We start from the raw sequence: 25,848 nt of genomic DNA, 5'->3' as shown, positions 1-25,848 counted from the left end.
TGTCTCTGCCAAGTGACTGTAGGATTTCTGCACTGCCCACTGGATTCCTGGCCAGCTCAAACACAATTTGTATATGAATAGAATGCTGTTATAGGGCTGGATTGCACTGAGAGGAAAAGCAAAACACCATGGAAAAAAACTGAGCAGAAGAACATTGAGAAAAATAAATATATACCACTAAATCACTAAAACTGGTGGCTGTGATTACTTGAGCGATATGTCAAAAATATATTTTGAAAAATGATGATGTGCCATTCTTGTGATGACTGCAGTGCTGAAGAAAAATGAAATAATGGGAGTAGGGGGATAAACTCCAAGAACAATTTTGCCTTTTAGAGCACATACCCTATCCCCCATGCCCAAGTTTGACAGTGTAGTCTTCTCAGAGATGCCTTTTGGCATCGTAAGCCTTAGTCAGGAAAACACTCAGTGGTGTCTGACAGAGTGTGCAGAAAGGGGAAATTCTGTTAGAGTTTATTGAATGATTGATGATAATTTAAATCCACTTCAGAAAAGCTGTTATGTTCTTGAATCATTTCTTGGCTAATGTGCTAATAAAAATGCATTGTATAACGCTACTGCTGGATTTCAAACAATTGAACAGCAAAAAGTTGCTTACTGAAGAATATTAGAGGTTCCTCCAGAAGACAGATATACGGTTGTAATTATGGTGGCAATGAAGTGGCCCTTGTTTACATTTGCAAAACAGAGGGAAACCTTGCAAAAATCTTTGGTGATTTCAGGGGTGAGTTGAGCATTTAGGAGGCAGTCACCTCTGCCCAGCCTCACTTAAGGCCCTGGGTAGGTCATGGAGCAAATCCTCCACTTCTGTGCACGTGAACAAGAAGTGAAAGAACCAGTGCAGGTTTATCCAGTGCAAAAAAGGCATTTCCTGGGTGCATTCTAGCACCAGATGAGTGCTTGTTGTTTACCTTGACATGAGCCCCTGGCACAATCTCTGGTGGTGTCGTGGTTGCAGCTGCCCTGGTGGGATATGGACAGCACAAAGTGATGAAGTGGATGGAGACTGACAGGACAGCTGGGCTCTTTTCAGAGGGGCACAGTGACAGGATGAGAGACAGTGGACAGAGGATGGAATGGGGAAAATTCAAACTTCATGTCAAGGATTGAATGTGTTTTTCCTCCATGAAGAGGGACAAACACTGGGAAAAAATTGCCTGGAGAAGTTGCTGTCTTCTCCTCACCATTACATACTCTGAGATTTGTCCCAATGTACCTCCTGTGCTCATAGGAAACTTCAGCTTTATATCTCTGAAGTTTCTACAAGAAACAGAGGTTTCTGTTGTCATTAGCAGCACTTAGAGAAGGATAGGGCTCTGAACAGAAGATGCAGGGCAATGGACAGGCAGGAAATGAGGCTGAACGGTTTAATAAAACGATTTTCAAATAAATTACCTGCAATTCTTTGTGACTCCAGCAAGACAAGCCCCCAAAGACACAAACTCTTCAGGAAGCAGAATTCATCTGGAAGATAATTTTCAAATGTCTCTGTTGCACAGAAATCCCCTTGCTCTTCCTGCCCACAGTGGTTATTCTTCTATTTGGGATTAGCTATTTTATTGTAAAATCCTGGCTTTGCCAAAGCTGTTTTTGCTATCAGTGTGGTGAGAACTTCTCTCTGGATTTTGGAACCCTTTGAAACATTTGTAGAGACAAATACTTGTTCAAAAGGAGAACCCTAAAAGACCAGAGTCATGCTTTAGTGAACTCTCTAGTTAGAGTATATTCCTAAATAAGAAGAAGTACAAGGGAACAACCTGTAAACTCAAATAATATCATTTACTTGGGTTTGATGGATGCATTTTTCAGGACACTGCTGTGCATAAGAGGATTTGTTTTGGTTTTTTCCCTCTAACAATGAATTTGGGGAACATGAATCTCTCACCTCTGTCTTTCATCTGCCTAATTTTACATACACAAAATAAATAAAAGCAATCAGAGAACCACAGGAACTGCAAGATAAAGTGGATGCTTCTGTGTTTGGTTTGCCATCTGCTTTATTTTGGACCAAATACCTGTGTATTCAGTCCAAACCCACTGTGTGCATTTCTTTTATTATCCATGCATGCTGCTTGCCTCATATTTAATGATATTTTTGTTATTTTATTACAACTCTACAGATATGAATTAGGTAATTAAAACTCCTCCAGAAAAATTTTAACACCTGTTCTGTGCCTTAAATATTGTTTACAGAACTCAGAAAGCTGTGAAAATTTATTTTGTCGAACAGATCCTTATTACTTTAAAGTGCTACACTATTCTTGTTCTCCTGTTTTGTGAGGAAGCTGCTGAAATCAAAGAGAAAGCTGGCTGCTACTGGATCTAATTATTACAAATTACGTGGCAGTTGTTGCAGCAAGAGACAGGAAAAACAAATTAATATTTTTTTAAAAAAAAATTTGTGTTTAAGGCAAATCAAGTTTCCATGTTGCAAAGAAGAGTTGCTGGTGGCTACAACCTGATAATTTCAATTGGCTTTGCTCCATCAGCCACAAGGAAAACACCTGGCAAGCTGCTGCATCCCAGCCAAGCCTTGTTAACCTTTTGGCCTCCACAGTAACTATCAGCAGGCAGCGAGTCAGTGCTACTAATAAACTGGCATTAAAACTTCCACCTGCTAATAGCATCTTATTGCTTTTCAGGATTAAATAAAAGGAAATGAGCTGTTTAATTACAGTCAGAGAAATTTTGCAGTGTTGTTCTGCCTTGGATGGTGACAGCAATGCTGAAATGTGTTTAAGGACATGGCTATTTGAACTGATGGCTTCAGAGGTAAGCCAGAATGGCTGTAACTATTCTATGTTAATTTTTGGCTTGTAGGAGGTGTGAAACATATTATTTTTATATGAAAGTAAGATAAAGTGGGGACAGTCTTTTCCAAAACACATGTAGGCAGTTGTAAGTAAGGTTGTATTCATGGAAATTTTTTTCCCCCCCTTATTAATGGTCTCCTTAATTATTCCACTTTATGAGGAATTCTTTGCTGGTTTTTAATTTGTTTGCTTGCCTCACTGCTAGAAAAAACCTCAGTTCTGTTTTTTTTTTTTTTTTTTTTTTTTGTGCATCAATGAAGCAGGGGAGGGATATTACACTGTAGCCAATATTTTTATTCTATTAAGAGAGAGTTCTTCCATTCTGATTCTTCTGGAACATGTGGATCAGAAAAAGCAAACCTGGAGGACCAAAAATCTTGCCTGGCAGTCCCATGTGTAGGATGTAGGAGGATTTAATATGTTTGTCTGTTTCTTTGCTTAATTTTCCACTTCTTACCCTGATAACTTGATTATTTTCAGCCCAAGTCAGCTGGATTTTGAAGCAGCAGCGATGCACCGTAGCCCCCATGGAGGTTTGGATTTTGGTGTGTTTTGGGACAAGGAATGCAAATCCCACTTGCTGAATGGGAATAGCAGTGCCCTGCTGGAAGGGGGTTCATTTCCAGTGGGACCAGCTTTACAATGTGTTTCCAGCAGAAAGTGATTTGTACAACAGTGTTGCAAGCTGTCTGAGTTCCAACAATTCTAATAGCTTGAAATATGAATATCTATCAAAACTAAGATTATCCTTTTAAAAAGAGGACTACTGCAGCAGTGCTTTGCTTTTAAATAACAATTCCCACAACGTGTTCCCACCTCTCCTTCCTGGTGGAGAAATAAGGACTTGGAGGGAGGGGCTGTAAAGTCAAGGGAGACTCGATTCATGTCAGCTCCGTTTGGGGAACTCTCATTTATTTCTCCTGTGAGCCTTGGCTGGGCTGTCAGCATTGTGCAGCCTTGCTGTGGTGAACTGTTGAGAGGCAGCACCTTCAAAGACAATAAATCTTTAAAAGGACAAAGGGAAGCATTAATGTTCTACATGCTGTTTGAGTGTTTATTGTTCCCTGGTTTTCAGAGGAACTGGTGTTGGGAACGCTTATCCTGCTTTCAAAAAAAAAAAAAAAGATATTTCTTAGCATCTTTTTTGATCAAAACATTGGCAGAGTGTGTTTCTGGTCAGTTTAAAAGTGACTTGTGAACTGCGTGGACAGAGGAATAAAAGGCCACAATAAATTACATTGTATTTAACATTAAGTTGTTATGTGGCAACAGTTTCCAGTGAGACAGCTGCAAAGCAAAATGATTACGTGGTGCACACTTGCCTTTCTAAAGGCCAGCAGGTTATGATAGATGAGTTAAAGAGAGTTTTGGGAATCTCAGATTTACAGGGGTAGCTGTGTGCCTGTAGCTTAATGAAGATTTTAATTGTTTTAATCAATGAAATGAGACATGCCACTCTGAAAAGTGTTCTGTGTGGTCTCTTAGAATGATGATTTTAGCACAAACACTTACAGAGCCTCAGGTCTGCACGTTCTGACTGAACATTTTAGGACTTTGCACACTGGAGGAAATCAGCACCTTTAATCTGCACCTTTCTCATATTAATGTTTTTTTTTGTGGGGAAATTCCTAGGGTTTTTTTCCCCCACAGTCAGGATTTCTGTTTCTGGCAGCAGCCTGTACCACACATATGCAGTCTCACAAAGACTGACTTCAGCTTTTGTGTCTGTCGAGCTCTACTCCCTCTTTACCTTCCTCTCTGACTCTTGTGTCCCTTCATCCCAGCTGGGACACAACTCCTTTTCTAGAGGTCCAATGAGAGACAGATTGTTTATTCTCTTTGTATGTTCCTGCCCTGCTGTTGCTAAAAGTAGGGCAAGACTTTGGAGAAAATACTAAGGTACAAATCCAAGTGGAGATTAAAGGAAATGAACTGTCTGCCTGTCACAAAAATCCTGGAGCTGTGGCTTTGGAGCATGAAAACAAAGGAATGCTATTTCATGTGTTGCTGGCATCTCCCATGTATTGTAGACTTCATTTTAGTGCTTTTTATGGCACAACTCCTGCATTGAGGAGTTTCTGCTTTTCTTTTTCTCTAGGAAAGAGAGTTATAGCTGGGGCTATTTTGGCTCTAGGGTCTGAGCCTCTTTACTGGTGGAAATAAAAATGTGGGTACCCCAGAGCCTCCAACCAGACAGCTTCTTTTTGAAAAGCTGAGTGAGAACCTTTCCTCAAAAACTGTTTTTTTTCCTAACATGTATTTTTTTTTCCTTCTCAGTAATTAGAAACCAAATCTGTTGATGAAAGAAACTCTCTCCAGGATCCACACTTTTAATAGCAGTTCTGCCACTGAAGAGATGTGTTGATGGTGTCTTCAGGGTTTTGTTCCTCCCTTGGTGTGAAGGGAGATGCCAGTGGCCTGTTGAGATATGGATTTGGTCTCCTTAGAAAGTGCTCTTGCTTCAAAACCTGGTGGGGAGACCAGCAAACACGAATGAGGGAGTATTTCTGGGTTTTGTCAGGTAACCCATCAATAATCACTACACTACAGCATGCTCTAGCTTCCATTTACCCTGCATATTAAAATATAAATGTTTTAAGTGAGCAGCAGCTCTCTGAAAAGCTCACTGCCAGGGCAGTCCTCTCCTGGTTGGCATTGCTAGTGGTCATCTTGCTTTCTGGTAGATTTTTCAGTATTAGCAGCATTTTGCCAATCTGATCTCATGCTCTGGTGATTTATACCTCGCATTCAGGTCTGCAATTTTTCAGTGCACATCTAAACCCTCAGTGCATAGTTAGCACAGTGGGCCCTGCAGAGCAGGAGCTGTGTACCAGGGATGGAATTTAAAAGTTTGTAGTGCCTGGGACAGTCTTCACTGGTGGCATCTGAAAGGCAAATGCAGCTCCACTTTCTGTTTATTATTTTATTTCCAGCTGTGGAGAAGGGATAGACATCAAGGCAGAAAGGCTCCCAAGAATCTGAAGTGAACATGCACAGGCATGCTGGTGCATTAATATGTATTACAGGCACATGGTTTCCCTTGCAAATGGGAACATCTCTGCAAAGAGTGATAAGCCCTGGGTTCCTTTTCTGTGACACTGCCTATAATTGCTAGGGAAAAAATGGGCTTAAATTTAAAGTTCCTAGAGCACTGCTCAGTATCCACAGAGTGGATTTTCAGCACTATTTTTAGCCTGTTGCTCGCTGGGTTAGAATGCAAATAGCTGTGCTCACTCTGGAGCTGCAGAAGTCCACAGAGACAGAAGACAGGAGAGAAGTTGTGCCATCCCTCTGGTGCCTGTCCTCACTGAAGAGTTTTACAGTTTTCTCCTCTTCATTACTGCCCAATATTCAACCTGTTTGCTGCTACAGATCTTTTGGCTACTGCTGATAGTTTTGTATTAATAGAGTTAGACAATCTTCTTGTAAACACTGGTCCATCCAAAGTGAAATGAATGGGACCAGAGCTGCTGTTTGCCAGCAGAGAGATTATCCCTCAAGCAAAGAGCAGTCTTGGGCAGTGGGGTAAAAAAGACACACTTTTTCATAGTGGGATGCTCAATTAATGCCTGAGAAGCAGCTCTGAAGTGAAATGCTCTCCTAAATTATTTTTCCAAACCTGCTTAATTTCTTTAAATGATCTCAACAAATGACATAATGAATTGGCAAAATGAAAAGGGCCCTATCACTTGCCACTCTGTCCAAACTGTAAGGTAGGAGCAACTGTCTGCATTATACTTGTCTGAAGAGATAGATAGGAAATATATATAAAAGATATTAGTAGTACCCTTTTATTCCCATTGATCTCCCTCAGAACTTTGGTAGCAACCTAAAAACCTCATTTCTTGCATATTTCCTCTCAAATTAGGTTTTATTTTTGCTTGGCTACAATCTCACTTTTGCAAAAAAAAACACAAAATCTTCAAAACTCTTCTAGACTAAAATAATGCTGGGGCAAACAACCATGGGTCAGTGAAATTTAGGGGTGGAAGTAGGGGGCCATATAAAGGCTCTGAGAACCTTAGAACAAGGGGAAGCCATCAGACAGCCAAAAAGTGGCGGTCATAAATTTTGTGTGCTGGATTGCACCTAAACATGCAGCTCCTTGATTTAAATTTCCTGCCATTGGCCAGCTGCTGCAATTCAGCATTTTGGGTGTATTTCCTGCTGCAGACAAAATGGGAAAGACTCTCTCTGCAGAGCCCTGTTTCCCTCAGGACAGTGTGTGGGTAAATCATTCAGGGTATTTCAGTTTATTTGGGATTGTAATTAAAGCCCACCAGCACACTTCCAGTTTGGTACTGATACACGAAGCACTTGTCCTCATTCTTGCAATAAATTTAATTTTCTTTGCAAACAGAATTTTAAGCATCATCGAACAGGAAGCAATACTTGTTTCAATGTTTCAGTTGTACGACGGAAGTCAGTTTAGATAAAAACTTCCAACTCCTGTGAATTTATCTGCAGAGTGGGTGATAATTTAATCTGGGGAAGAAAAATTTTTAGTGCTGTAAAATTTACAGTACTGGCTAATTTTAAGGCAGCACCATGGACTCATGGACATGGAATTAGTGAAATTCACTGACTCACAGTGTTTGCAATGTGCAGGTCATTTTCATATTTGTCAGGAGCCTAACACAAAATGATTTTTCCTTGTTGTGCTTTAGGATTCTGTGAGCTCATTCTTTAGATAACTCTGCTCCTCCACCTTTGTTTCGGCCCCTGCACACATCTAGGTTATAAAACCCCTTTTGCATAAGTTTCAAAGTCTCCTGAGTGCTCCAAGAAACAACCCACCTTTTGGGCCCTCTGGACTCTATGAAACAGGAAAGAAGAAATCTGTGACAAGTTATAATAGTCAAGGTTAATTTTGAAGCAGTGTGTGTTCACTGCCTCTTAGGGGAGCATCTCACTGCTTTGCATGCTGCTTACTTCTTTCTGGAGCTGGAGAAATGCTGCTTAAAAGGATTAATTTGGCAGGCACTCCTGAGACTGTAGAAGGTAAACAACTGTTTCTTTTTTGTCAATATGGCAATTAAGGTCTGGGAGATTAAAGAAAAGAAAGTAAATGCAGTTTTGGCTCCTTCTGTCGACTGATGGCTTAGTGATCTTTTGAATGTTTAATGAAGTGCTTTGATGGTTCTGGAGTAGCAAAATCCAGATCAGATGTGAAAAATGGAAGAACAGTGAGCTGCAAAGTGGGGCTTATGTGATGCCCAGAACTGGGTTCTGTGTGGGGCTTCTTATGCTCGAGGTTGATGTACCAGTTTTGGTAAAGGATACTTCCCATGCAAGGGGTGCTCTGAAGGTGTTCAGATGCCTGGAGATTTCTGCATTTGGCCTCTTTTGATGCCATCTTTACCAAAATCTTTGTCTAGTAATTAGTCTTGGGCTAAAGCAAGGAATCCTCCCCATGAAGGCAGCAAAATTGTTAAAAATATTTCCATGAATAGAACTGGGAATTTCAGAGTCACTGAAGGAGTCAGATGTGATGTTAAAGGTGATCTTTTAGCAGCCTTTAAAGCTGCTGGGACAGTTTCATTCTTAGATGCTTTGTTTACCTCAGCTGATACAAAATAGGCTTTAACATCCTCTGTGGGTATTTTCTCCTTGTCTCCCATTTTGGGCAGAACACTTATTACCTATCCTTAAGGGGGTGGCTCTCATGTCTCTTCAAATATATCTTCAGGGAATTAAATTGTCTCTCTTAAAGTGGGTGGGCATTTAGAGGAGGTTTAATTTGAAATCAGAAATTAAAAAGGTCTGAAGTTAATTCAGAATGCTTTTTATATGACATTATACCTGGAGAAGCTGTCAGAATGTTACCTGTGTGTAGTGGGAGGACAGCTCTTATTTTAATCATTTTATTCCCCATTTTCCCACCCCCCAGTGCTGTTCCTTCTGTTTTCAGTCCCAAATCTGTTGCTTTTCTTTGGAGTGGGAAAGAGGCGAACCTTTGAAGAAGCAGAGCAGCAGAAATCCAGGTTTTGACCAAGACCCTAATATATTCCTCAGGGAGCTCTTTGTGCCTTTATTTTGGCACTCCAATGCTTTTATAGTGGCAGTGCTGGCTTCAGGCCCTCTGTATCTTCTTCATGACAAATCCAGGGAGAAGTAAATGTGATTGCCTTTCTGGCTAAGTGAAGAGCTTTATCCATTCTGAATTGCCTCCCTTGACCTGTCCTCCTTTATCAAATTGAAGAGAACGTAAAGACAGCCACACTTCACTTGCTGAGCAGCTGGCTTGCTTTCCAGAAGGGCGAGGAAGATGAGCCCTCTCCCTCTGGAGGTGCTGGCTGCTGCCCCAAAGTGTGGGGGGAATATGGGACACAGACAAGTCCCTGGGGTGCATCCAGGGCTGCTGAGGGAGCTGCCCAATGCCACTGAAAAGGTGCTGTAGGTTATCTTAGGGAGGCTGTGGTGGTTGGGAATTTTCTCCAGGAAAATGTCATGCCTTATTGTCAAGAAGGGAAGGAAAGGAGACCTGGGGAGCTACAGACTGTTCATACCCTTTCCAGGCACTGGGAAGTCTGTGGAGCAACCTTGGAAAGCATCTCCAGGCACATGCAGAAGGTAACTAGGAACAGCCTGTACAGGCTTTTCCTGGTTAAACATTTCCCCAAGGGCATGTTGCAATGGAATGAGAGGGTCTCCAGTTGTAGTTACTTTGGTGAGCTATGGGCTGGGAAAGCAGGCAGTGAGGTGGGTGGAATGTGGCTGTATGATCCAAAGGGTGGACATCAGTCACTGAGGTTGAAATAGTTGCTGGGTATGAGTTGTCTCCCTAAGAGATCAATACTGATGCCAATACTATAAATATCTTTATTTGCAAGCTGGCTGATGAGATACAGTTCACTCAGCAAATACCTGTACAATCGTAAGCTGTTCTGTATCACTTCACTCTCTAAAACACGAGGCACTACTTAAACTGGTCTTTATCTTATGTGATTTGTTGTTTTGGGGGTATTTTTTTAAACTCCAAATAATACTTAAATGAATCAGTACTTAAAGTAATTAGTACTCAATACTACTTTTTCTGAGATTTTGAGTAAATCTCAAGATAAGAAGGAAATGGCCACCCACTATCTTCCTTATGCTGATCTGTAGGTTTGGGCTTTCTTTTTCAGTTTTATTTTATTTTAAAGTAAAAGATTTGAAGCCAAGCATACAGCCATAATCTCACTTCTGGCTACATAAAAATGTCAATGTCCTGGATGAATGCTCTTGAGGTTTTAGTGGCTGGAAGGTGACTTCATAAATCCCTGCTTTATTAAGATGTCTCTTGAATGTCCACACAGTTAGGTGAAAAGTAAAAGATGATTACTTATTACAGAGGTTAGACCAGGTATGAAGTTTCTTCCTCTGACCAAAAGGCACTCGTGAAAATTGTTTGTAGTGCTTTGAAAGGAAATATGAAGGAATTCATAGTTATTGCAAAGCTTGTGTGTGTGAAATTGTTTATTTTTTCCCCTCAGCTGAAGTTTCCTGGTTGACTTATTCCCAGTTCTTTCAATTTCCTTGCTCTTCCCAGCGCATCAAGTCACGGTTTGCAATTAGCACTCGTGACCCATGCAAAAATAGCAAGTTGCCCAGCTCCCCAAGTGATCCCTGCACTCCAGCTGGGTAAGGGCAGCCCTGGCAGTGCTCTGAAACAAAAATGCAGAGGAGAAAAAGACAATGATGGTGCAGCAAGGGGGAAAAATAAAATAAAAGACAAATCCACTTCTGCTAAAGCATTCTAATTGCTTTCTCCTGCCTTCCCCGTGTTCATGTGCTGTGCCTTAACTATGTTTTTGCACTGATGTTTTCTGCATCACCTGTTGGGAACCTACAGCCGACAGAGCCTTTCCCAGGGTGTGTGAAGCCTCAGAAACTCATTAGGGCAGCAGCCCTGCAAGGCAGCTCTGGGAATCAAACTGTGAAATTGCAGTTCCTCAGGGGCCCTGGGCACTGCCATGAGCTGCTGGAGCTTCCCAGGGACACAGCACAACAACAAATGACGCTAAATCCCAGCAGCTGCCCTGTATCTGTTCTGTAATTTATGCTCCAGGGGATGGAATCGCAGAAGAGAATTCCATAAGGAAGTTTATTGGCAAAGTTCAGAGAGCAACAACCTTTATTCCTATGAGGAGAAGTGTAGAAAGGATTGTTTTTCAGTTTATTAATTTCTTATGGTTTCCTTGCCCCTGCTTTCCTTTCCCTAAAGCTTGAGGTTTTTCAGACCAACAAAAACAGTAGTTTAAGCACATAGCTGTGGAGGAAGTTGTTACTTGGCTACAATACATACAGGAATAGATTCTGGAAATAAATATTTGAAACTGAGGAGATTCCACTCCTGTGGGAGGCCCCAGGCAGGGCCATATAAGATGTTGCAGGTATGTGCAGCTGAATCATGAGCAGAACGTGTAGTGCACACATTTCAAATGAAGTTACATCCTAATCCTCAAAAATGTGGGGGAAATATACATGTAGTTCAGAAAATGCCGACTTCCAGTTTGTCCCACAGTGACTTCACCTTAATTATGGGTGGATCTGCTCATTTCAGTAGCTCTTGAGGAAAGCACAAAGTTACAGGAGAGTTTTCATATTTTTGAGTCCATCTCCTAGCAATAAAATGACCCAAATCACAAAAATATTCCATCTCAAGAGGATTAAAGCAATATTCCAGGAAAAATGCTGAATGTTACATAGAATGTAACAATATTTATGGAATATCCATGTTTAAGTGACTGGTTTTGAGTGGCCATGTATTTTGTTCATTAATTTGGGTATGTGACCCCAGTTGTGTCTTTCATAGAGGCACACGTCAAATTTTATTTCCTTTTGTGCATAACTTCACTACTCTAGGAAATCTCAAACTCTATATAGCTATTTTCTAGGACATCTGATGTGGAGTTTGGAATTGCCTGAGATTTTGATTAAATAACTCCTTCCAGGTTGCAGCAAGAATTGCAAACCATTTGTTCAAACACATTTTCAAATATAAGTGGAGGGAGTCACGGTTAGGGAATCAATCTCATTTCTCTCTGTGTGTAATTGTGAATGTATTTGACAAAGTATTAATTGAACAATTGTTCTTCACATGAATCAAAATAATGGAAAGGGAACTAAAGCTTCCTGAGAAATTGCACCTCCAAATATGATGATACTTGAAAGAATTCTCATTGTAAACATTGTCAGGAAACTATTTTCAGGGGAGGAAGGGGAAGCGAAGTTGCAGAGGTTATAAAAAGAAGCTGCCCGTCTCTGGAGGCCTGTTGGATGACAAAGGCATTATAGGATTCAAGCAATGCAATTAAGACCATTATAAAAATCAAAATAAAGAACAGACTTTTAATTGTAAATGTAATTAACTGCTGGAGCTAACCAATTCCAGGGATGAGGCAGAGCTGTCATTTGTTGTCTTTACATTTACCCACTTGGTACAGAGAGTGAGATTAAAGATTGTGGTGACCTCTTCTGCTCTTGCAATCCATAAGTCCTGGCTTAATAACATTTGGACTCACACTGAAGGTGACAGGAGATGCCTGGCAGGCTGTGGTCAAAGCAGGATTTGAAACAGCACAACTTTAATAGAAGAAAAGCCTTTAAATACAAGGCAAATTTGCGTTTTGTGGCTAAAAGTAAAGCTGCAAAGCGTTTTAATTTAGTTTAAATGTTGCTGCCTCCGTGTATTTGAATTTATCTTGCAGATAGTTTTCACATGGAAATTGCAGTTGTAAGTTTGAGTACCGCAGGATGCAATTGAAGGGACTCTCTGTTTCACTGGTAATTGGTAAGTGGTATTTAGAATGTGTTGCTAGTGAATTATTTATGGGCTTTTGTGCCAAAACTGAGCTTGTAGGAATAGCATGATGCTGGCTGGGCAGGGAAGAGTCTCTTTTGTGGATAAACCTGTGAGATGCAGGTATTTGGCTGCTGTTGTTTTTTCCCTCCAGCTGGAAATGAAGCAGCTGGAAGGATTAATTAGGATTGAAGCAGATAAGGGGTTCTCTGCAGGAAGCACATAACAGGCTTTCTTTTGGACACCGGGCGCTTTTGAAGTTCTTGATCAGAAATAGATTTAATTCCCATAATTGCTCAGCTTTTGAGGAGCTTCTAGGCTTGAGATTTGCTGCATCTGGAGTGTTGTGGTACAGAGATACTTTTCCTCAGTTATCAGCACAGTCAGACTCTGTGTTTAGCACTGATTGCCAGAGGTCTTCATCTTTTTGAATATGAGTACTGAAAAGTTGGGTTGCCCATGGTGCATCATATAATTTTGCTCATTGATGACAGCTCAGAGAGCAGAAATAGTGAGGTGTGACTAAAGCTTTGCTTTGTTGTTGCAGTTTGATTTGTGTGAAGCTTCTCTTTCACCCCAAGAAAGGAGCCTCTCACCACTCTGGAGAAATCCTCCAGAGTTCTGATGTGTTTGTATGAGCACTTGGGTGGAAAACAGAAGGAATCACATACTTCAACAGTGCTTTTTTTTTAATCTTTGGCATCAATTTCCCCGGCAATAAACCAAATTTTAAATGGTGGAGTCCCAGCTACCCCTATTTCTCTGTTCCCTGTATCATCCTCACTGCTAGGGGTGCACACCATGGGTACTTTCCAGGCTGCTTTTTGGAGCTGCCAAAAAGGTTTTTCACGCCCTTTCACCCCACTGCTGTCCCCCTGTTCCCCTTTCCAGCTCTGCTTTTGGGAATATGCAGGCACTGTAGTGCAGACAGTGCTTTAACCTTGTAAATGCACGTGCCACCAGGTTGGCTCTTGTCTGTTTAATGTCCAGCACGTAGGACAAGGTTCTTATTTGGAAATGAGGATGTGTGAAGTCACCTGAGCCGTGGCTTCCATCCATAAAAAGGGACAGGGCATGGGAGAGCTTCCTCTGGCAGTGCAGAATGCCTGAAGGTGAACATCCCAGCTCCTAAATAAAATCAAGGGGCCTTCATGCCTAAAAGGGATGGAGGAAAACCCAGGAGTTGCCTGACAGTCCTAAATGTGATGAAAACCATCCACTGCAGGGGATATTACTGTAAATCATTGTCTGCCTGACAGATTTACCTCTACTTGCTTCCATAAAATCCAGTGTTAATGGCACAACACCTATTAAGCTGAGGTATTTCTAGGTGTACTCTATCACTGTCTTTTACTGGAGAGTTTGCATTATGCCCAGCCTTCCAGTGCTTATATTAGGAAGCGATTCAGACTGAAAATATAGCAACTTTCTCTTGCTTCTCAAGGACAAGCTTTTGTTTCTGAGCAACCATTCAGGAATGACAGGCAAAATATTGGAAATAATAAGGCTGAAAAATACTGTGCTCCAGAAGGGATGAGATTTATTGAGACGTCTTTGGTTACTTGAAGGAGGCATTAATGAGGTGCCAGCCAGATTCTCGTGTTTTCTTAGTTGCTTTTTGCCTTCTTTTCTGCTGTTTTGGGTGGTTTTTTGCATGTCCCAGCAGCTGGGGAATTGAGAAGTTTATCTGTGGAGCACATGATGGACATTTACATCAAACCAATGATAGCAGTGAAGAGAAACAAGGACTTCTGCTTCACCATAAGAACTGTAGGTGAAATTATTGAAACTAACCTGGTAGAAGTGCTCTTCCTTTCCCTTAGTTTTGGGGTGTTTTAGGGCATCCACAACATGAAGAGAAGCTGTGGCATCAGTTACCAAAGGAATTTATGATTAAACTGATCCAGCTTTTGCCTGGAATTAATGAAGGGAGAATTGAAGGATAACTTTGCAAGGAATGAAGTCAGTGTCCTGCAGGCGGCTTCCCTGGTACTTCCATGAGGGAATATCAGTGCTCCTGAAGGAGTGATGTGCCAGTCTCTCCCTTCAGAAGTTTCCAAGCACCATGTGATGCAGAAGGGGTTTGGAAAGCCTTTTTTTGTTTCTTTAGTACCAGACTTACAAAGCAGCGTTTCTTTCTGAGACTGCCAATATGTTCCTAGATTTTCTTGTGGTGCTAATCCTGCATCTTGTGCCGCACAGCCAGAAAACTGCATTACACAGAAATGGATAAAAGATTCTCTAGTCTTTGAAGGGATGAAATATGCTATGTGTGCCTCCAGCCAACAAAAAACAGCAAAACATGAGTTTTGTGGGTTCTTTTTTTTTTTTTCATTTTTGCACACATAGTTCAGTTACTTTCCTTGCAGAATCTGGACAGAAACTCCCTAAGAAATTAGTGGATATTAAAGAGCAGCAACAGCAATTTGGGGCAAAAGGAGTTTCATATTAAAAGAGTGTGACAGCCCTTTCCCAGTGCGTTTCTCCGATATAAAAAGCAAATGTTATATTTTTGCAAAAACTGAAGCACAGAGACAACCTCTGCAGCAGAGCTTCACCTTTTGATTGGAAAGGAAAGCTCAGTGAGCATAAAGAGTGTGTGTTCTGCACCAGGAGAGGATTAAAGGTCAGCACCAGGATGAATGCAATAACAGCTGAGGTATTCTCACCTCGGCATAGCCTGGCTGCTGCACGATTTAAGGTAAAAATCACATCCCGTGGTGTGATGAGGCAGCAGGGTGGGTTCCTGCTGGAGCCTGCTGGCCAAGGCAGTGCAGAGGAACTGACACCAAAGATGCCACAGCAGGGGAGAGGTTTGCCAAATCTGTGCCTGAATTGCTCACCTGCCAAAAGTTCGGAGCTCTGCAGCTCTGGGAGCGTGTGGAGAGAGGGAGCACGTTCCACAGTGCCAGCTAATGGAAATGTGTGGTGTGAAATGAGCTAACAGGGGTGTCCCATACCCTGGGGACATGTGCATCCTTCCAAAAAAAAATAAAAATAAAAAATTCAAGTTTAATTTGTAGTCACAACCTTGGGAAAGTTTATTTGCCTCATGCTTCTAATAAAGCAAATTCAGATACTGGGTGGTCGGAGAGGGGGTGGTGGTGGTGTGTGTGTTTTAGGGTTTCTTAATTCTAAAATTTGTTATTTATGGATTCCTTGATTCTTTGAGCTATTTCAAAGCTATTCACAAAAGGAATATAGAAAATGAGGTTTTTTTTGTTTTGTTGCTTTTGGTTGAGTTTTTGGGTTTTTTTTGTTTTGTTTTTGGGTTTTTTTGGGGAGGGAGTTGTTTTTGTTTGGGTTTTTTTTTGGGGTGGGAGGGTTTGGTTTGGGTTTTTTTTAAGAGCAGTGATAAATCCCTGACTCAGGTTCCATGCCTCCAATGGCAAACTTCTGGAAGTTTGAACATCAAAAAGTGATGGCCATTGCTGACATTACCTTTGTTTCCACTGGTTTTAGAAGGGCTAGTAATGAACAGAAAATGTCAATAAAGTCACCCATCCTAGTCCAAGTGAAATTGCAGCATTTGTGAGCTCTACTTGTGTGAGGGATCTGAAGAGCTGGGAGGGGAGGTTTGTACAATTGCACTAATCGTGCAGCATTGAAGGGAAAGTCTTATTTTTCTTTTTTTTTTCTTATTTTTCAACAGATTTTTCTTTTTTCTGGGCCATTACAGTGACATGTGAGATGCTTAGAGATATTCCTTTATAGGTTTTAATATTTAGCTTTCTTTGCTGGCAGAAATTCAAGTGCTCCACAGCCATGTCATCATTATTGTGCTGTGATTCCATTGCTACCGAATTGTGCTGAATTTTACAAGAAGGGAGATTGAAGGATAGGAGGGAAACAATGTCTCCAGAATAGCTGAATGGGCAGTGGCAAAGTGTCATTTAGTCACCATCTCCTCAGTTATTCACTAATTCACACCTCCCCTTTGCTCTCCGTGCTGCCTTTGACATTTTTGGAGCTGCCTACTCTTTATGGTAGTTATAAAGCAAATTATTTGCATAGCAATGCACGTTTCTCCTGGTATCTGCTCCCCTTCTGCTTGCACAAGGAGAGCAAAAGACTGATTCTGTTCTGACCTTTCAGTAAATTAACTTAGCTCACCTCTGTATGTTTGCCTTCCCTGCCACACGTACCTGGTTACCTTTCCAATTACCTTCTTTGCTATTCACGTTATTTTCCCTTAAATTGTGTGGCTCCCCAGAATCCTCTGTTGAGCCCAAGCTACTTTGTGGAGGGAGATCCTTCTGAAGACAGGTTAGCTCAGAGGAAAACTAAACTTTACTCAGCTGTAGAGCTGGGCTTACCTGTTTGAACATGAAATATTTCAAAATATTTTCAGTCCGAGCTGCGCCATCCTTAGGGAAATGGTAAAAAAAGCCTTTTTTTACTAGCAATTAATTGGGAAACAGGTTTCTGTAACTTCACTGCCAGGACTGATTTTCCTGCATGAAAGTAAGGGGAGAAACAAGGAGAGGGAAGATGAAATGTGTGTGAAGAAAAAAAGCAAAGAGGAAATCCCTTTTTTCCCCAGGATGTAAGGCATGCCATGTTTTATCTCTTTGTGCTGCACTGCTGCCATCAAGAAGTTTATATTTTGAAAGAAGAAAACACTGCCTCTATGAAGTAGAAAAGATTTCTCATTTTTCTTTGTGTTTATAGTCCTGTGTGGTGTGCTTCAGGTCAGATTCTTTTTCCTAGTGTATTTTTGACTTGTGCAATTTTCCTGATTTCTTTTGAGCAGGAAGGGAAAGTTTGTGGCAATTAAAAGGCAAATACTATTTGTCCTTTCTGAAAGAATTGCCAGCACCAGTAGCAGGTTAGTTCTAGTGGATTGTGCTGTCAAAGGACTCAGCAAATCTGGGATTTAGTGCTTATGCTGCAACAGATTTCTCTGTGACCTTGAACAGGTCATTCAGTTTCTCTGTGCTTCAGATCCCCTCTTGTCAAACAGGGATAATGGTGTTTGCCTCCCTGCAAGGCTGCTGTGAGGATAAATGCAATTAAACCATGCAGGATGCCTGGGTGCTATTGAAGTGGTGCCACCATGGGAAGGCAACGGAATTAAGCCCAGAATGAATTCTTCTCACACTTCCATATGTTTAAATTGATGGTTGCCTTGCTGAATTTAAGATTAATAGTGTGTGGTAGAAAATCAGCAAGACTTGCTAGCCCCAAAACTCAGTTGGGTGCAAACAGCCTTGTCTGCCCCTCCTCTGTTTAAGCACAGGTGTGATGCTGGTTCTCTCGGGAGCTGGGATGGACTGGCACTGTGCAGAGGAGGAAAATGGGCAGAAGGAGCTGCAGCATTCCTAAGATGTGTCACCATTTCCTCTTCCTTCACCCTGCCCCAAAGCCAGGAAGCCACAATTTGCCACAGTTTGGTGGAACCTGCCCATTGCTGTCTGGCAGGATGTTGGTACTGGTAGATCAGTTCAGTGCCTTCAAGGAAAAGCATTCTGTAGTGGGACACACCATTTATTCCCACTATGGAATTGTTTCTTTGCAGAGTGTGGAAAATGACAAGATTTATTTGCAGAGTTGGAATCCCTCAGGTATACTCTAAATACAATTACAAGAACATATAAATATATTTATACCATGCTATCAGAGTTTTGGCACCACAAATCTTATTTCCTTGACTGTGAAAATAAATGCTTTAGAAGAGAAATAAATCATTAATTTGTGCTCATGACTCAAGAGTTAAATCACATAGGATATTGGCCCAAAAAACAATTCATCCACTGTCCTCTGACAAACCAATGCAGTGGGGCATTTCAAAAGATATTTCATAGAAATATCTTATTTTGCAGAAATCAGGCTTTGCAGAAGGATGGAGATAATGCTTTTATTACAGTTTGGGATTACAGGCAAAAAGGTACTTGCTGAAGCAATATTTTATGTTTTCAGTTGATCCCTTTGGATGTGGGACATGGCCTTTCCAAAGTGATGCTGAGAAATGGATGAACTCTGTTACAAGGTGTGGGGCTTTTTTGTTTGGTTTGGTTTTTCTGTTTTGTATTTTAAATTGTCTAGAAAGTCAAGTGAAGTCATGCAGAAGGTTCTGTTGTCCTTGCTCAGCATTGATTCCTCTAACCACAACCTAAGGTTGTCTAATTAGTTCTGATAAAATAAAAGTGAATAGGGCACCAGTGTTAGCACTGAATTGATTCATATTTTGGGACAGATTTTTGACTGTCTTTGGGAAAGCTGGGATTCACCTTGGTCAAAATTGTGTCTCCTCCTTGTGGATCTGTCTACCTGCAACATGAAACCTGGTTTATCTCCAGAGATTTTGTTTGGAACAGGAGTTTTTCTTTCCAAAGGTGCTGTGAATTCCCAGGTGTGGCTCTTATCTTGCTTGGGAGTCTGTCATCACACAAAATACACACAGAGTGGATTGCTGGGTTTATAAATTTAAAGTTTCCCCAAACCAGCTTTTTGTTTATTTTTTAACTAAAGTCATAGAACTCTCACAGGCTGCTTTGAGTCCAGGAACTGTGGCTAAATTAGATGATATTTAAAGAGAAACCAGAAGAAAAAAAACAAAAAACAAAACCCAAAGCAGCTCCACAACAAAAGATAACAAAACTTAAAACCTTAAAAAAAAAAACAAACCCTAATATTGATTCAAGGATTTGCAAAGAAAGAGAAGCTGCTTTAATGGGTAATTTGTTGTGATTGATTGGGCTTGCAGCTGGAGATTTGAGTCTCATTTCTCATCTACATTTATCTGGTTTGAACTCAAAGCCTTGGACATCATTCATCCTTTTGTCTTTTAGACTGAAGATGACCCTGCTGTGAGATTAGGTAACAGTAACACAAAAGTTACTGTGATCATCTCTGCCCCCAGCTCCCTCTTTGAAAAGCAAAACAAATTCAATTAACCTGTGCTCATCTTCTTAAAGACTGTTTCTTTTTGTGCTCTCTGAACCTCTCTCAATTGTTCCTCAACCTCCTGGAAGGGTCAATGCCAGCTGACCAATATCTACAATTATATAGGAAGCAGAGCATCAAGTACAGAATGAAAATATCAATAATAGTTTAGTGCAGGTAACTCTGAGAGGTCAATGTGGTTGTAGGTAGGCTGAGCAGGGTACCAGGGTGAAGTGAGAACTGATTCTGTCTGTTCCCAGTAAGTTTTGTGGCACTTAGGAAGTGTTTGATGGCAATAATTCAGCTCTCAAATGCATATTAAATGGGTATTACAACCTATCAACAGGATTGATACAAGAGCAGATGCTTGTTCAATTTTCAGCAGTATGATTTCTCATTGCCCAGCTCAAGTTTTACACCTATCTAGATACAACAACAGAAAATTAATTGCTAAATATCACTGTTTCTTACTAGTGTAAGGTGACTACATTATTATTATTGTTGGTGGTAGTAATAGTAGTGTCCTGCTCAGCAAAATTTTGCAATCCATTTCTTGTTTTCAAAAGATCATTTGTAAACTCACTGGTTTCAGAAATTCCAGAGGAATACTGATATTTGGTAAATGTTCTCCGTGGGAATGCTTCCAGAAATCAGATTTAAGTATGCATTTGTATTTTTTTGTGCATACCACAGCCCTAAATTACCTGCTGATGTAAATGAGGGAAAAATGTTAGGTTAAGCCCACTTATACCAGCAGGAAGCATGGTCTAGGATTTGCTGTGATGAGCAAAAATATGTGTATATACTGGAGCTCATTTACAAAGCTGGCCCAGCATTGCTGCCCGGGGGTAGGAAAGCATTAATACCACAGCAGGGGTAGGGATGAAATGTTATTTGACCATGCTTGCTCTTTCAAAAAAATCCTCCAGAGGAAAGAGCATAAATTGAACAAATCTATGCATACAGTGTGCTGATTTTAGCAGGCAGAATAATCACACAGCTAATTTTGAGTTTTGCATGTTAGTTAGCAAACACCACTGCTCAACAGCTTTAGCCAAGAGATAAAACCGTTTGCTTCCAATTTTCCTCGTGTTATTTCCAAGACGTTGTGCAAATAAAGATGATGTTTTGTGATTATGTCACAGCACAAATGCACACCCAGATTTACCAGAACCAGTATTTGGGAAATATGATTTTCTTAGCTCTGAAAATCAGTGTTACTATTTGAACAAAAGTGTAGTTTTTAGAAAAGACATGTGTCATAAGGCAGGCACTTAGATTTTCTGGGTGCTTTTGCCCAATTGGAATGAGATATACTGTCCATATCTATATCTATCTATATATATAAAACAGGTTTCCAGTTATGCAGCTTTGGCTGGAACATTATTTCTATTTTCTTTGTTTGTTGTTTTGAGTTTATTTCTTCATAATGCATGCCAGCAAGCAGGGATTTTATTCCTGGCTCATCTGCTGGTAAGCACATTGAACTATTTCCAGTATAAAGAATCTGGATGAGCAGTTGCTCCATGACAGCCAGGTGACTGGGACATCAGCTGCAAGGACTCAGCAGCAGGACTTTTGCTGTTTTGCCTGTTCAGGAGATCCCAGTGGTTGTGCCATATCTGGTTTTGGCCAGTTTCCTGGAAATTTGTGGTGTGTCCATTTCAAACCTCAGCCAACGCACGGCTGCGTCTGCTGCACGCACAGAAGAGAAACGCTCCTGCCTGCAGAGACATTTAATTTTTTCCTGGTAAGCTGTAAAGTTTTATGGGGCAGAGCTGCAGTACAGCAGCGTGGGGCTCAGCCCGTGGGTGCTGCTGTAATTACTCAGCCCAGAGCCCAGTTTGGGTGTGATTCAGCAGGTGATGGACTGCAGCACTTCAGCTCCACAGATGGGGTTCTGTTGCTCTTCCCACCTTGCTGACAGCTGCTTGGTGGTGTGCAGAGCCTCGGGGGAGCCAGGGTAGGACACAAACTCTCCAATCTTCAGAACAATGGTAAATAGGGGAGGTCTTCACCCACCCTCCTTCATCCTGCCCACTCGGTGAGGTTCCAGTTGTCAGAATTAGAGCAGGTTCTGTCTCCCAGAGCAGAGGTGTGAGACAGCCCATCTCCTTCCTTTGATTAATGCTAATAGGATTTGTGGCTGTAAAGCACCACGCAGGGAGCTGAGAGTCTGTGCCAACACGATATTTTAAATCTGCTGTTGCTTTATATATTACCTCTCATAAGCAGACAACAGAATTCATTCTGCACAGTAGAGAGAATCTACACCAGCAAGGGGTAAGATTTGATGAAGGTGTCTTCATCAAATTAAAGTAATTTACTGACACATGTAACCATCTCTCTGTACCATGAAATGCGTTAATGATGCAGAGTCTGCCAGCTCTGGGCCATCAGCTGAAAGAAGGCCCAAGCTGGCAAAGATCAACACTCTTTGCTCTCTGTTGGTTTTACAGGACATGGTGTGGAATTAAATTTTCAAATCCATCCCAGTGCCTGCTGGGGTGTGAGCCTTTATGGTAAGGGCATCAGGCTGCTTTGCTTCCTGCACATGCTGTCTTAGTTGAAATGAAAATTTACAGTCTGATCCCAAACCCAGTGAGATCCATGGCAGGATGGTTTATTTCAGTGAGCTTTGCATGCATTTCTTGCCAGAGCTTTAATCTGAGTGACCTTGTGATCCAGAGGGTGACTCAGTCCTGACACTAGAGGGGGCTGATGTTGGGATAACCATTCCTATTTTTCTTTAAAAAACACCGAGGCAATTGATGTGGAGATTATACCATCCTCAGATTCCTGCTCTGCTCCCAACAAGTATAAAACTTCTGTTGAGTGCTCTGGGATTTTCTTGTTTTGTTTTTGTTTTTTTTCCCATTACTAACAGGAAACCCTTGAAACAAAATACTGTTCAAGAATATTCAAAAAGTTGAATCTGCTGTAGGCATGCTCAATTAAAAGTAATTTATCGTTTTTGACTAGAAAGCTAGGAATTTCCACTTCCTAATTTTTAGACATTTCATAAGTTCCTCCCTACCTTGAACTATCCTTAAATTTTCTATAAGTGCAGAAAAGTAAATTGAAGCTAACAAATATCCCAGGGCCTCGTCATTTCAAAGCCTGGTCTTCCATGTCGGTTGTGATGTGCTACCATTATTCAAGAGGCAGATTAGGCAATCATCTTAATAAAATGTGAATAAGATGAATGTAGAAATATCAGGTGCTGCTGAAGCATACTTCACTAAGCAAAGTATTTGCAGTTACTATTAAGTAGGACATAAGTCAGTAGAGTACCTGAACAGAAGGTGCTGTATGTTGTTGTTCCAAGAAAATTTGGAGTAATTCCCTTTGTTATTAAAATGGATGGCTTCTTCTATATCTAAGTGCTCCTTTCTCCTCTGCCTTTCTCCCTCCCTGTAGTAAATGCCATCAAATTTATAGTGGTGTGTGCCAAATTACTTGGCCATCCAGGATATATTTACTGTGAAGGTGTGTGATATTAAAGGAAGAGGAAATTCGCCCTGTGGGTTTTTTTTTTTTCCCCTTTCCTTTTTTTTCCTTTGACATGTACTTCTTTCTGGATAGAGCCCATAGCTGAGTGGGAAAGATTGAGTTAATCTGCAAGATTTCCATTTCACTCCTCTTTGGGAAGTAAGCACATTGGGTAATTCTTCCAGACCAGAGTTATTGTTCCCTTACTACTGTTAGTGACTATTGTGGTGGTGTGGGGTAGCCCCAAATCCAGCAGCTGCCACCCTCAGAAGGACTGTCATTCCTGTCTTCTGGCCTGAAATTTGGGGTTTTCAGCCTAAAGGAGGGAAATGCCTACAGTCTCACAGTTCCTTGTGTTCTGGTGGGGTTTTGAAGCATAGTGTGGTATCTCACAGGTACACAGAACCCTCCAGTGAGGTGTTCTGCCAGCCTGCCTTTGCTGCCAGGCAAGGAAGGCAAGACAGCCCTTAAAACACCTCCAAGAGCAGAGTGAGTTTCATGGGTGTCTGGCAGTGAGTGAAGCCCCACAGCCAGAGAAGGTGTCATCTGCAGCAAATCCATCTCCACAATGACAGCAGGCAGGCAGACAGCTGTCTGCTTCCTCTCTGTTTTGTTCAGAGATGCCATTCTGTGAAGGAAAAGGAATTTTTCTCTCCCTTTCTCTATTTTTAGTTGAAAACAGGTGTTAAAAGCTGTGGTTGACTCCATTTTTCTGTCCATTTTCCTTAGGCATATTGCTTTTAACTTGGATAAAAATCCTAGAAATGCAGCCTGTCAGTGTGACTGGTTACTTGTATTTTAAAGGACAGAGACAAATCCAGCCCTGGTTCACACTGACTTGAATTAACTGTTTTGTTAAACTGGGTTTAAAAAGAAAAGGGTTTGTTTTCATACATTCTATCTAGGAATCCCTATAGCCTTTACTTTTTTGTTGTTTGTGAGGTTTTTAAAATTTTTTTTTATTTTAATGCCAATAAAAAAATAGCATCTAAGACTTACCAAAATACTGCATATTTGGCTAGGTGACATTAGCTGATTTTGCTTGTTTTTTGGGTTTTTTTTTTGGTTTTGGGTTTTTTTCCTGTTTCTTTTGGGGTGCTTATTTGTTTGTTTTTATGTCAGGTGAAATATTGCAAACATATTAATTATCTTCTCTGCATGGTTTCAAATTTAGGAATCATAAAGTAAAATATCCTACCACAGTGTATTCCTAAACCACAGCTGGGTAGTGCTGAGGGTGCAGCTCCACCCACGATAAAAAGACGAGGAAAGCTCAGAAAAGTTGTTCAGATTTACTTCATGAGAGCTAAGAAATAACATCCTTATACTCATTTCCTCTCTGTTTCACCAGCACTCTTCATACCAAAGTCTGGGCTTTGTGATTAAACAAAACACTTGTATTAAACCAACTTAAAATATATATTTTAAGGATTTAGAGCAAATTTCAATTGTAGTTATACCCAGATGAACCTAAAGAGTCTTTCTGTAAAACACCTTTTATTTGTTGACAGAAATTCAGCATTACTCAAGGTTGTAATGTGAGACTAATGTTTGACTGGCCCAGGTAAAAATAGTTACCTGGTTTGGACTCTTGGGGTTGAAAGGGGGAGCTTCCTTCCCTCTCTCCCCCTGTCCACATGTTTAGGGCAGGTGGATCATCTATTGTTACAGCCACTCAGCTCCAGGATTCTTCTGACAAGATTGTTGGGAGGGAAAAAAAAAAGGGCTCTGAGACCAGAGCAGCTTTTCAGATTTATTTCTGGATTTGCTGAGAAGTTGCTGGTCAGCATAAATGGTTGAGAGCCTTATTTCAGAAAACAGAAGAGATGAGGAGCAGAGTGCTCAGAGTGCACTGGGGTAGGTCAGTGGGTACAATAACACTGCTCTGTACTCCTGCCAGCAATCTGCAGTGGATTTGTCCCTCAGCCACAGTGTCTGTCGCTGGTAGTGCTGCCCTCTCCCTTCCTCTGCATCCTCCTGCTCCCCATTCACCTCCTGTGAGGCAGCTACAGGACTGACAGTGATGTTAATATATGATAATGATACATTACATGTCACCCCTGAGATCTGACCACTAAACGTGTTAAACTGCTCGCACAGAACCAGCAGGGGGTTGAAATTTTCCTTGGAATTTGATTTTTATTTTTTAATTTTTTTTAATTTTTTTTGTCTGTTAGTTCTCAAAGTGCTTCCAGCCTCTCCATACTCAAGTGTGGCTCTTGACTTGAAATACTTTATTCACAGCTTTGTGCAGCAGCGTAACCCAGCTCCTGGAATGGGTTCAGCAGGCAGACACAAAAAGGGCTGCAGGAATTCTCCTGCTGGGCTTGTTAAGTATAGGGAGAGATGAATTTGGGGTACATTTAGTGACTTCTACCTGTATGGGGATTTTAGGGAAGATAGAACCACAATTCACAGTGGGCAATGGGTTCAGTTTGAAACAAGGGGTTCAGACAGGATATAAGCAGAAAATGTTTCCTCATGAGGGCAAAGAGCAGGTGCCTGGAGCAGTTATGCAGTCTCCAGCACTGGAATATTTCAAGATCAGAATTATTAAAGCTCTGAATGACCTGATCTGACCATATGGCTGCCCTTGGCCTCAGTGGGAGATTGAACTAGAGATAGCCAATCTGAATTATCCTATAAATCTCTTTTTGCTAACAGAAAATAGAAGTAAATTTATGCAGTCAGCCTTGATTAAAAGAAGGAGATCAGGAATTAATTGATGGATGCCAAATAAGAGATAAGGCTTTATTGTTTAAATTGATTTTTCTGCCAATATTTGGACAACTGCAACAAGCAATTACGATGACGTTGAAACAGAATAAACTTTTGTGAGCAGTGCCTGCTTGA

At 41.1% G+C, this 25,848-nt stretch overlaps 1 long non-coding RNA gene across 4 annotated transcripts in view; it reads left to right on the top strand.

Moving 5' to 3' along the window:
• The first annotated feature begins 2,651 nt into the window (after positions 1–2,651).
• The window catches only part of LOC111944145 (uncharacterized), a 47,529-nt gene continuing 24,332 nt past the window's right edge, over positions 2,652–25,848 (top strand). Inside the window, exons 1-4 of one of the 4 annotated variants that reach the window (XR_015285226.1) lie at positions 2,676–2,793; positions 3,315–3,367; positions 4,933–5,001; positions 5,112–5,355. This is a non-coding gene — a long non-coding RNA (uncharacterized LOC111944145). Of the gene's footprint in view, positions 2,794–3,314; positions 3,380–4,932; positions 5,002–5,111; positions 8,028–25,848 lie in introns of those variants that run through there. The other 3 variants (XR_015285227.1, XR_015285225.1, XR_015285224.1) reach the window with 3 other exon arrangements.

The sequence above is a fragment of the Cyanistes caeruleus genome, chromosome 3 (genome assembly GCF_971803275.1).
Source record: "Cyanistes caeruleus chromosome 3, bCyaCae1.hap1.1, whole genome shotgun sequence".
NCBI classification, from domain to species: Eukaryota; Metazoa; Chordata; class Aves; order Passeriformes; family Paridae; genus Cyanistes; species Cyanistes caeruleus.
Note: the sequence above shows the minus strand (reverse complement) of the source record. Positions and strands in the feature narration are given on the sequence as shown.